This window comes from Phyllobates terribilis, unplaced genomic scaffold, assembly GCF_046119375.1.
Source record: "Phyllobates terribilis strain yellow unplaced genomic scaffold, ASM4611937v1 Scaffold_6871__1_contigs__length_41442, whole genome shotgun sequence".
Lineage (NCBI taxonomy): Eukaryota > Metazoa > Chordata > Amphibia > Anura > Dendrobatidae > Phyllobates > Phyllobates terribilis.
Genome location: NW_027369613.1, coordinates 5,511 through 17,510, shown reverse-complemented (window position 1 = coordinate 17,510; position 12,000 = coordinate 5,511).

The following is a 12,000-nucleotide window of genomic DNA, read 5'->3' as shown; positions in this document are numbered from 1 at the left end:
TTAGAACAGCAATCCAGCGACCTATATTACATTATCCAGAAACCTAACGAACCACTTCGAGAGTATCTGAGCAGGTATAACAAGGAGAAGGTGGAAATCCTGAACTGTGATGTCCCCACATCGGTCCAAGCATTTAGGCACGGACTGATACGAGGGAGCGAACTGTACAAAGAACTCACCAAATACCCTTGCCTGACCTTCGAAGACGTTCAAGCCAAAGCACTTGCTCATATACGACTCGAAGAAGACGAAGAGCCCTTCAAGACTAGTCCAGGATTCGACCGCATTAACAGACGGTCCACTAAGGAACCTAGAAGCCACCCGTACCCACGGGAAGAGAGGGGCAGACCTGATCCTATCCGCGAAAAGCCCAACGGATGGAAGGAACGTCCGGCTCTTCCCCCCAAGGTACATTCCTATAACTTCAGTATATCAACTGCCGAGCTGGTCAAATCCCTGGACAGGTACACGAAAGACGTCATATGGCCTAGGAAGAGCGACAAGCCGAAGTCCAGAAAAGACATCACCCGGTCGCGCGCCTACTTTCCTTGGGACATCTGAAAGATGTGATTTCGGAAAAAGGTAGGGCGACTCTCGAACAGAGGGATAAGGTAACATCTGAACGACCGTTATCTCCACGACCTGAGAAAATTATCAACTATATCACAGGGGGACCGGAGATATGCGGTATTACTTATTCAGCAGCCAAAGGGCATGCTAAAAGTAGGATCATGGATTCACCCCTGCCGTCAGAATGTAGGAGTAATAGGACCGTTTCGATGATTCCTATTACTTTCGACGATTCTGACGCTGGCGGTGAGGACCACCACGACGGACTGGTCATTTCATTATCTATTGGGGACTGTAGAATCCGACTTATCTTGGTAGACACTGGTAGCTCCACTAATATGATTAATCTAAGTACTCTCACGGAAATGGGGCTAAGCGAAAAAGATACCAACTCCGACTGAATACCTTTAGTCCGATTAGTGGTGAAGTAAAATATACACTTGGAGACATCGTCCTACCCGTCTACGCTGGAGGCGTTAATCTTCAGGTAAACTTTAACGTGGTAGACTGTGAGTCTCCCTATAATTGTATAATGGGCAGGCCATGGATCCATGCAATGAAAGCCGTCCCTTCGACGTACCACCAGAGCATCAAATTTCCCACAGACTGGGGAATTCAAGAAATCAAAGGGGATCGAAAGATGGCCCAAGAATGCTACGCCTCCACCATGAAATCGACCTTTCATGATAAGACCGATTAGCAATTACAACCTTTGAGGATGGATTGATATATCGAACCAAAAACCGAGAAACTCGACGAAGTAGTACTTGATCCAGCCTCGCCCGAAAAGAAAGTCCGAATAGGCTCCGATTTAGACGATCAAAGCCGAGAACAAATCCTTACCTTCTTAAGGAATAATAGTGATTGCTTCGCCTGGTCGCACGAAAACATGGTCGGAATACCGCCAGATATTATCTCTAACAAACTGAATACGGATCCTAGATTCCCGCCCGTGAAACAAAAACGGAGAAAGTTCACCCCGAACGAAATAAAGTGGTCGACGAAGAAATATCCAAACTGTTGAGCGCGGGAAAAATCAGAGAAGTGAAATATCCAGAGTGGCTAACCAACGTAGTGGTCGTCGGAAAGAAAAACGGAAAGTGGAGCGTTTGCGTGGATTTCACCGATCTGAATAAAATGTGTCCAAAAGACTCCTTCCCACTCCCACACATTGATGCGCTCATCGACGCCACTGAAGGGCACGAGATGCTTAGTTTCATGGACGCCTTCAGTGGCTACCACCGGATACAGATGCATCCGGATGAACAAGAAAAGACTGCGTTTATAACCAGTCAAGGGACGTATTGTTACAAGGTAATTCCCTTCAGGCTAAAAAACGCCGGGGCCACCTACCAACGACTCATGAACAGCATGTTCAAGGACCTGATCGAATATACGATGGAAGTCTATATTGACGATATGTTGGTTAAGTCCAGAGAAAAAGACGATCATGTAAAGCATTTACAAGAAAGTTTCGACATCCTGCGACGATACAGAATGAAGCTGAACCAGGCCAAGTGTTCATTCGGAGTTTCCTAAGGAAAATTCTTGGGACACCTAGTCAGTGAAAGAAGGATTGCTGCCAGCCTAGAACAGGTCCAAGAATTTCTCGATCTGAAGGCCCCTCAAAGTGTAAAAGACGTACAGAAGCTGACAGGAAGAGTGGCGGCCCTCAATAGATTTATCTCCAAGTCATTGGACAAATGCAAGCCTTTCTACGATGCGTTGAAGAAAAACAAGAGTTTAAGTGGGAAGAGGAACATGAGACGGCTTTCCAAGAACTAAAGAAATATCTGGCAAATCCTTTACTCCTTGCCAAACCAAAAGTCGACGAGCCTCTGCCACTCTTTTATCCGTGTTAGGTTCGTCCGTCAGTGCGGTCGTAGTAAGGGAGGAAGACGGGAGACAATTACCAGTCTATTATTCCATTTGGTCGCTATTACCAGCCGAAACAAGGTACTCTCCACTAGAAAAACTTTTCCTCGCCTTAGTAACAGCTGCCAACAAGCTCAAGCTCTATTTCGAGACTCATACGATCGTGGTCCGGACAAACCACCCACTCAAGGCCATAATGCGAAAGCCAGAGAACACTGGGAGAATGGCTAAGTGGGTTATACACCTCAGTGGTTACGATATCGAATTCGAGCCAAGAACAGCAATCAAATCTCAAGCTCTCGAAGATTTCGTAGCAGATTTCAGTCCGACCATAGAACAGGAGGCAGTTCGCGGACGCGTCAAGGTCAGCAATGACAAATCTATGGGTATCTGGACGCTACACACGGACGGAGCCTCCAATTTGAGGGGAACGGGGCTCGGTGTCATCTTGAAATCTCCTCGGGGGGATAATATAGCTCAAGCCGTTCGATGCGAATGGGAAGCAACGAATAATGAAGCTGAATATGAAGCACTCATTTTCGGCCTACACCTAGCATTGGATCTGTCCATCAAAATACTGAAAATTACTTGTGATTCTCTGCTCATTGTCAATCAAGTTCGGGGATCGTTCGCCGCCAAGGATGAACAAATGATCTCATACTTAGAAGTCGTCCAGACTCTTATGGCGAAGTTGGAGGAGATTAACATCCAACAGGTCCCCAGGGAACAAAACACACAAGCCGATGCACTGGACAACCTTGGATCGTCCTTACATCCTGCGAAGTTTCCTAATATTCCGATCGTCCATGTCACCACCCCCGCGCTACCTACTATCGCAAGCAACCTCGTTGAAGTCCTAAACATCGGCGACTAGAGCGGAGATCAGACTCGGGCGGAAGATGAGTGGACAAAACCCATCGTGGACTGGAAGCTGAAGGACATCCTTCCTAACGATAAACTGGCCGCGAAAAGACTAACGGTACAAGCTCTATCTTACGATATAATTGATTCAGTCCTTTTTAGACGATCAACCTCGGGGCTTTTACTCCGATGCGTTAACACGGACGAAGTACAGAAGTTGCTACATTCTGTCCACGACGAAGAGTGTGGCAACCACACGGGAGGGCGCAATCTCGCATGTAAAATAAGACGATTAGGGTATTTATGGCCATATGAATGCGGACGCTATGGCACACACTAAAAGATGTGACGCGTGTCAACGTCATGCACCAGTCCCTCATCAACCGTCAGAACTCTTACACCCCACTCTCTCCCCTTGGCCTTTCATGCAATGGGGTTCCACCGGCGCCCGGGCAACGTGTATTCTTCTTGGCAATGACGGACTATTTCTCCAAGTGGATCGAGGCAGAAGCCTATAGAGAGGTAAAGGAAAAACAAGTCATTTCATTCAATAAGCGAAATATCCTATGCAGATTCGGGCTTCCCTTCGAGATAGTCTGCGATAATGGTTCTCAGTTCATCGGACGAAGGACTAGAGAGTTCTGCATTCGATGGAACGTCAACTTAGTCACTTCGATGCCCCAATACCCGCAGTCCAACGGACAAGCAGAGGCCAGTAATAAAGTCATCATAAGTAACCTCAAAAAGCGACTAGAAGGAGCCAAGGAAAATGGGTTGAGCACCTTCCCTACGTCCTAAGTTCAGACAGAACCACTCCAAAGAGTTAACCGGACAATCTCGCTTCTCACTGGTGTACGGATGTGAAGTTGTGATCCCGACAGAATTGATAGTCCCTACGGCTCGTTACAGGCTGCAAATGCCGGCCCAAAACAACGACGAATTAACCCACAATATCTACACGATTGACGAACTAAGTGAAAATGCACGACAACGGACAATCACGCATCAACAACAAGTGGCTCGGAGTTAAAATATGAACGTTAGGATCAAAGTCTTCAAACTTGGAGACTAGGTGCTACGGAAAACTTTTCATAACACAATCGACCCGCGGGATGGAAAACTAGCACCTCAGTGGGAAGGACCTTATTGCATCACCGAGATAGTTGGAAATGGGGCTTACAAACTTTGTTCCATCGACGGAGAAGACCTACCCAGGAGTTGGAACGCAACTCATCTTAAACGGTACTATTTTTAGGTACGCACGTATATTTCATATTCAGGTTAAACTCGGAGAACAATTATCAAACATCACAATTATCTAACGGGTCAAACCCCGGACTCTTGTCTTTTGTCAATTAGTTCGTTACAGGTAACATCCCGAGCCAGAAGACTCACATCATGGATCCACGCATTTACTACTTATACGAGCTCAACATACATACACGATCGATCGTTTCACAAGGGTTTGCAAATGAAATTTGGCACGCCGTACCCTGTGAACCTTATACTTTGTATAAGGTCTGTACAAAACCAAAACCGCTTATTATATGGTGTTAACTAGCGACTATTAGATTAGGTTTAGTGGTGTTTAGGTACTTAACGAGGGGTATTCCCGGAATCCGGTTTGGAGTTCATTTATGGATTAGCGGGATGCTCGTAAGCGGTTTTGAGTGGTTTTATTATGGAGATCCCGATTGTGCTCACTTTTAGTGCATTCGGGATGGAGCTAAAGGAAGTATGCCACGCCTACACCCCAGGAGAAGCCGAGCTGCCTCGACGCTTATAGAAGATCGAATTCCATCTCAGGAGAAGTCACGACCGAGATGGAGCATCACTACCGGGATTCAGCCTCAGTTGGAAACGTCGCGATCGAGACAGGTATGTCACGATCGTGACTTGGCCGCAGTTGAGGTGTCACGACCGATATCCTCTATAACAATCATGACCATCCACAAGACTGAGAACTGGAGCAAAATCACGATCGTGACCTCTGTGTCACGATCGTGACGCGGACACGGACAACCCATTAATTGAAGATTTGATCCGAGATTTTATTAGTTATTTCCACATCTTTTGATTTATTTGCATTTATTTTTATTCCCTTTTATTGGAGACTATATAAGCCTTAGGAAATTAGGTTAGAATCATCTTTACTTCATTATTCCTTCACACTTTCATTTACGTAGAATTCAGCAGCAGCCAAGAGAAAGCTTCCACCTTTGTTCCACTTTCACCATCTTCCCTGGTTTGTTTTCCCATCAATCATTCATATGTATTCATTGCTTTCGATGGCTATGTCTGGATAAGTTCAGTATAGTTCACTCTTTAGGCTGAAGCCATTGTTCTAGTTTTTTTGTGAGAATTCTAATATTTATGTTTTAAAGTTTAATTTCAGGATTATTTTATAATCTCTTGTGCTTTATTAGTTTCATTGATTGATCTTAATTTTATCTAGGTTGCAAACTAGGTTAATTAGTATCCATCATATTGCTAGGCTTGGTAATTTGATTTGATAAGTTTTGTCTTTAGGTAGCGAGCAGAATTTGCATAGACTATTTGCGAGTGCTTATTGTGTAGAGATTATAAGCCTGTGTCGAGTATCGGCGATTTGATAATGGTATTGCATAGGCCTACTTATCTTTGATCTTCATGTTGTTATGCTTTTGAATCTTGGGATTTCCTTGGTTATTGGATAATAAGGGTCTCTAGGACTATTTGGACTGGTTGCTATTTACGAACAAAGAGTAGGACAACCGGATTAACCAATTCAGAATATAAGTTAGTAGAATTCGATGATCAACATTCCAATTGAATATTGCACTGATGCTAGGAGTGAGCTTCATACCCATAATTGTTTACAACCCAACCAATATTGCTTTCACACTTGCTTAATTGCTTAGTTATTAAGATCACACATAAAAAAACCCCAATAGTTACTTACTAGGTAGCATAATAGGAAATAAACTATCATTCTGGCTCTCTTGGGATTCGACCCCTGCTTACCACTTTACTAATGGATTCGTTAGTTGGGTATCTTTGATAGGCACAACGACTTTTAGCCTCATCAAATATTGGCACCGTTGCCGGGGAGCCAACTGTTATAGTTTATTTCTTTTTGTGTTACTACTTTAGTGTGGACCTATCTTATGGTCAACACTCGTGCTACTGATTCAAATTTGCTTGATTTCAATCCAGAGATAGAGCGGACGCACTTGCGCAACCTGCGACAATCTCTACAGAACCTTGTGATCGAATCAATGGCTGCAAGAACGTTGCGAGAACTTACGGCCCAGATCTGACGCAACAACACCTGGGAGTAACGTTGCCTGCCTTGAATGCTGGTGTTACGTTCGATCTCAAGACTGGTTTCATCAATCTGCTACCAAAATTCCATGGCCTGGTTGGGGAAGACCCGATTATGCATCTGAGTGAGTTTCACGACATCTGCAGCTGCAGTAAGCCGAGTAACGTCACCGACGAGCAGATAAAGATGAGAGCTTTTGGTCTTACGCTGAAAGATAGTGCGCGACAATGGTACTATTTGCTACCCACAGGGAGTATCGACACTTGGGAGAAGCTACACAAAGCCTTCCTTAGTAAGTATTTCCCGTCCAAGAAGGTTGTTGCTTTGAAAAGAGCGATTGCTATGGTGGAGCAGCATGATGACGAGTCGTTGTACGACTACGTCGAGAGGTTCGCGATATTATGTGTTAGCTGCCAATTCCATGGGTTTGAGGAGAAAGACTTGGTGACCCACCTTTACAATGGGTTACTTGATAATGAGAGAAGGCTAGTAGACGCTGCTTGTAATGGTAGTGTGCTGAATTTGACTCCTACTGAAGCCAGAGTCCGAATAAACAAAATTGCTGAAGGGACTAGGAGTTTTGGGAGGACGTATACAAAGAGAGGAGCTAGTGATGTAAGCTCCGAAGATCCTAGATGGAAGAGTGAGATCACTGAGTTGAAAAGTATGATCAATAATATCACCATCGGTAATCAGAAGCCATTATGACTATGTGCCATATGCGCAGATGAGCGCTACCCTACCGATATGGGCCCGCAACTCCAGGACCCGACGATTGCTGAAGTTCCCACGGTGGGAGGTTCGGACCTCCTAGGCCTCGCTACGACCAAAATAACAATTATAATCAGCGAGGCAATGATAACCCTGGGTTTAGGAGAAACGATCCGGTTGGTGGACAAAATCAAGGCTACTACTAGAATCAATACTAGAACAACCCCTACCGTGCTCCGTACCCCCCGCAAACCGAAGATCCATCAACAAGGGAGATGCTGCAAACATTGCAAAGCACTTCACATCACATGTTCAAGCCACGGAGTCGAGCATAATGAATCTAGAGAAGCAAGCCATACAACTAGCGAAGGCAGTCAATAATTTAACACAACAGAGCTCATGCAAGTTACCGTCGCAAACTGTAGTAGCTCCGAGAGAAAATGTAAGTGCCATCATGATACAAAGTGGACAAAAACTAGACGAAAAGATGGAAGGAGAGATGCTGCAGGAGGTAACTGGGCGGTTGTCACAACCGAGACACCAACATCACGATCGAGACTTTGCCCCAGTTGAAACGTCACGATCGAGACAGGTTGATCATGACCGAGATGATGGTGATTTGGTTTCCGAAAAAGTTGACGACGAAGGTCACGACTGTGACAATGTGTCACGATCAAGACTAAGCCACAATTTTCACCATCACGATCGTGACCAGATATCTTGACCGAGACCCAGTGCTGATGTTCGTGACTCTAGACCGCTAAGTGCCGACGATGAATATGAGGACAGAGGCGACTTCAAGCTAAGACAAGAAAACTATGTGAGGCCCAACTTTCCTCCGTTGTACTACGAGAAACCACCTGCACTATTCCCAGAGGCCTTGAAAGACACGCGCAGACCTGCGAATGACAAGGAAATCTTCGAAACGTTTAGTAAGTGTGAGGTGAACATCCCTTTGCTTAAACTCGTCAAGAGTGTTCCGCGCTATGCTAAGTTCTTGAAGGAGCTATGCACCATAAAGAGGAACCAGAAGCTGAAAGGGAATCAAAAGGTGCAAGTAAGCGAGAGAGTTTCTGCGGCCATCCAGCATAAGATAGCAACTAAGTACTCGGACCCAGGTATGGTTAGTATTCCATGTACTATTGGTAAGACTAAAATTGGTAGGACCATGCTAGATTTGGGTGCTTCTATTAATGTTCTATCTTATTCATCATACAAGTCGCTAGGAATAGGACCCCTGAATGAAACAGGGATTGTGATTCAGCTAGCTGACAGGTCTATGGTTTACCCGAAAGGGGTAGTCAAAGATGTGTTGGTTTATGGTGGATAATCTTGTATTTCCTGCAGATTTCTATGTGTTGGATATGAATCATGATGCGCAAGCTGCACCTATCCTTTTGGGTAGACCCTTCATGAGAACAGCCAAAACTAAGTTAGATCTAGACACCAAGGTGCTTACACTCGAGTTTGACGGGGATGTTGTCATTTTTAACATATATGAAACTACGACACAACCCCCGGATGATAACTCGGTATTTTCTATCAATGAGGTTATTAAACCCTCTGAACTATGTTCGGATGCACTGCGCGCCCCGCCCCTAATTCTGCTTTGGGCGGTAGCCCCACCTCTCTAACCCCACATGGCAAGAAACCTGCTAGTACTGTTGTGCAGGTTACAAAAAAACAAGTGCACAACCCCAAGTTAAGTCTAAGTGTGGGGAAAGTAAGAAGAAAAAGGTAAAGAAAAGGTGGAGAGTCGCAGAGGTGAATGGTCTAAGGTTCAAACCCTTCCATAACTGGTTCATACAAGAGATTCTGAAATCGGAGGTTCCAAAAGGGACCAAAAGATGCTGGTTGAATCACTTTACGTCATGCCACAACGATAACTAAGGCGCTGATCGGGAGGCAACCCGAGGGAGCATTACTAACTTTTCTCCCATTATTCTGTTTTGTTTTGGTTTCTTTTACAGGGAATAGCGGAACTAGCATCCAGCAGTCATCGGAGGAGGACAACTCCGATCACATACCACAACAACTCGTGTCACGATCGTGACACTATGTCACGGTCGTGATGCGGTCGATCATTACCCCCCTTTACTCCTCACAACCAAGATAGCACCACAACACTCCATGGTTCTTCTTCCTCTTCCCTTTTTATGGTGTCCTCTTTTATTGCATTGAGGACAATGCGCGATTCAAGTGTGGGGAGAGGAGTTGACTTGTTGAGGTGTTTGCTGCTGATGTTTTTGGTGCTTTGCTATTCTGTTGTTTTTATGTTTTTGAGTCTATGCTGATGTGTTTTGTTGTTTTTCTATCTATCGAGTGTGTACCGGATATTTCTTGAACCTTTGCTTTTATTAGTAAAAGAAAAAAGAAAAAAGAAAAAGAAAAACCCAAGAGAGTAAGAAGTGATTGGATCGAAAAGGGGGCTCCAACAACAACAAAAAAAGACAAAAGAACCAGACAAGTAAAAATAGATAAAAAGGAAAAGGTGGGTGCCTGAAAAAAATAAAGAAAGAAAAGAAAAGAAAAACATAGTTCCTACCACTTTAGAATTTTGGTGAAAACCCGAAAGGGCGCCGAGATTACATTGTTTGTGATTATTTGATTAATTGCATTATTTTTTTGGCGTCGGAGACATAAGAAGGGAGTTGAAGGATTGTCTCGGGTTTTTAGGATTCAACAAGGAGGGATAAGAAGTTAGTAATTAGCCTTTTATTCTTCTGTTCTTGAGCTTATTGACATCCGTACTTCGCATGCTCACCCTTTTACTATTTCATTAGATTTGTTACACATTATTGGCGGTTGTATTAGATTCTAGGATTAGATTTCTATTTCTTGGAGTTGGATGCATATTGTTGTGGTTGTGCTATGCAACTTTCTTGATTAGTATTGGTGGTTGTGATGTATGGTTTGATGACATTAATTAGTGGTTTAGGAAATTAATTGAAGAGGAGGTATAAGAAGTGTATAAGCGAGTGGGAGATTCGATTTTTATCTTCATTATCACTATATATGTAGCCTTACCCTTAGAGGAGATTAGGAGTCCACTTGTGCTTTATTGCGCATCACTTGGTTCGATTTTATTATTATTATGGAGTGGTGACATATGAAGTGGAGACATAAGGAGGGATTTGGGTAGGTCATCTTGGAGAGACAAGAAGATAGATCGGAGTTAGGTTAGTGCTCGTTTACACTTGGAGTTCTAAGTATAGTCGCTAGCAAACTGTCTCTACACTTACCGCACACCTTTGTGCTTATAGGAGGAGTGAGTTTTATTTTGCTTACTCGAGGACGAGCAAGGTTTAAGTGTGAAGAAGTTTGATAGGAGCTTATTATATGGTGTTAACTAGCGACTATTAGATTAGTTTAGTGGTGTTTAGGTGCTTAACGGGTGGTATTCCCGGAATCCGGTTTAGAGTTCATTTATGGATTAGCGGGATGCTCGTAAGCAGTTTTGAGTGGTTTTATTATGGAGATCCCGGTTGTGCTCACTTTTAGTGCATTCAGGATGGAGCTAGAACTAGTATGCCACGCCTACACCCCAGTAGAAGCCGAGAGGCGAATCCGAGCTACCTCGACGCTTATAGAAGATCGAAGTCCATCTTAGGAGAAGAAGTCACGACCAATATGGAGCATCACGACCGGGATTCAGCCTCAGTTGAAGCTGTCACGACTGAGACAGTCATGTCATGACCGTGACTTAGCCGCAGTTGAGGTGTCACGACCGAGACTCTATATCACGATCGCGACCATCCACGAACCTGAGAACTGGAGCAAAGTCACGATCGCGACCCCTGTGTCACGATCGTGATGCGAACACGGACTATATAAACCTTAGGAAATTAGGTTAGAATCATCTTTACTTCATTATTCCTTCACACTTTCATTTACGTAGAATTCAGCAGCAGCCAAGAGAAAGCTTCCACCTTTGTTCCACTTTCACCATCTTCCCTGGTTTGTTTTCCCATCAATCATTCATATGTATTCATTGCTTTCGTTGGCTATGTCTGGCTTAGTTCATTATAGTTCACTCTTTAGGCTGAAGCCATTGTTCTAGTTTTTTTTGTGAGAATTCTAATATTTATGTTTTAAAGTTTAATCTCAGGATTGTTTTATAATCTCTTGTGTTGTATTAGTTTCATTGATTGATCTTGATTTTATCTAGGTTGCAAACTAGGTTAATTATTATCCATCATATTGCTAGGCTTGATAATTCGATTTGAAAAGTATTGTGTTTAGGTAGCGAGCAGAGTTTGCATAGACTATTTGCGAGTGCTTATTGTGTAGAGATTATAAACCTGTGTCGAGTATCGATGATTTGCCAATGGTATTGCATATGCCTACTTATCTTTGATCTTCATGTTGTTATGCTTTTGAATCTTGAAATTTCCTTGGTTATTGCATAATAGGGTCTCTAGGACTATTTGGACTAGTTGCTATTTACGAACAAAGAGTAGGACAACCGGATTAACCAATTCAGAATATAAGTTAGTTGAATTCGATGATCAACAGTCCAAATGAATAATGCGCTGATGCTAGAAGGAGTGAGCTTCATACCCATAATTGTTTACAACCCAACCAATATTGCTTTCATACTTGCTTAATTGCTTAGTTATTAAGATCGCACATAAAACCCCCAATTATTACTACTAGGTAGCATAACAGGAAATAAACTA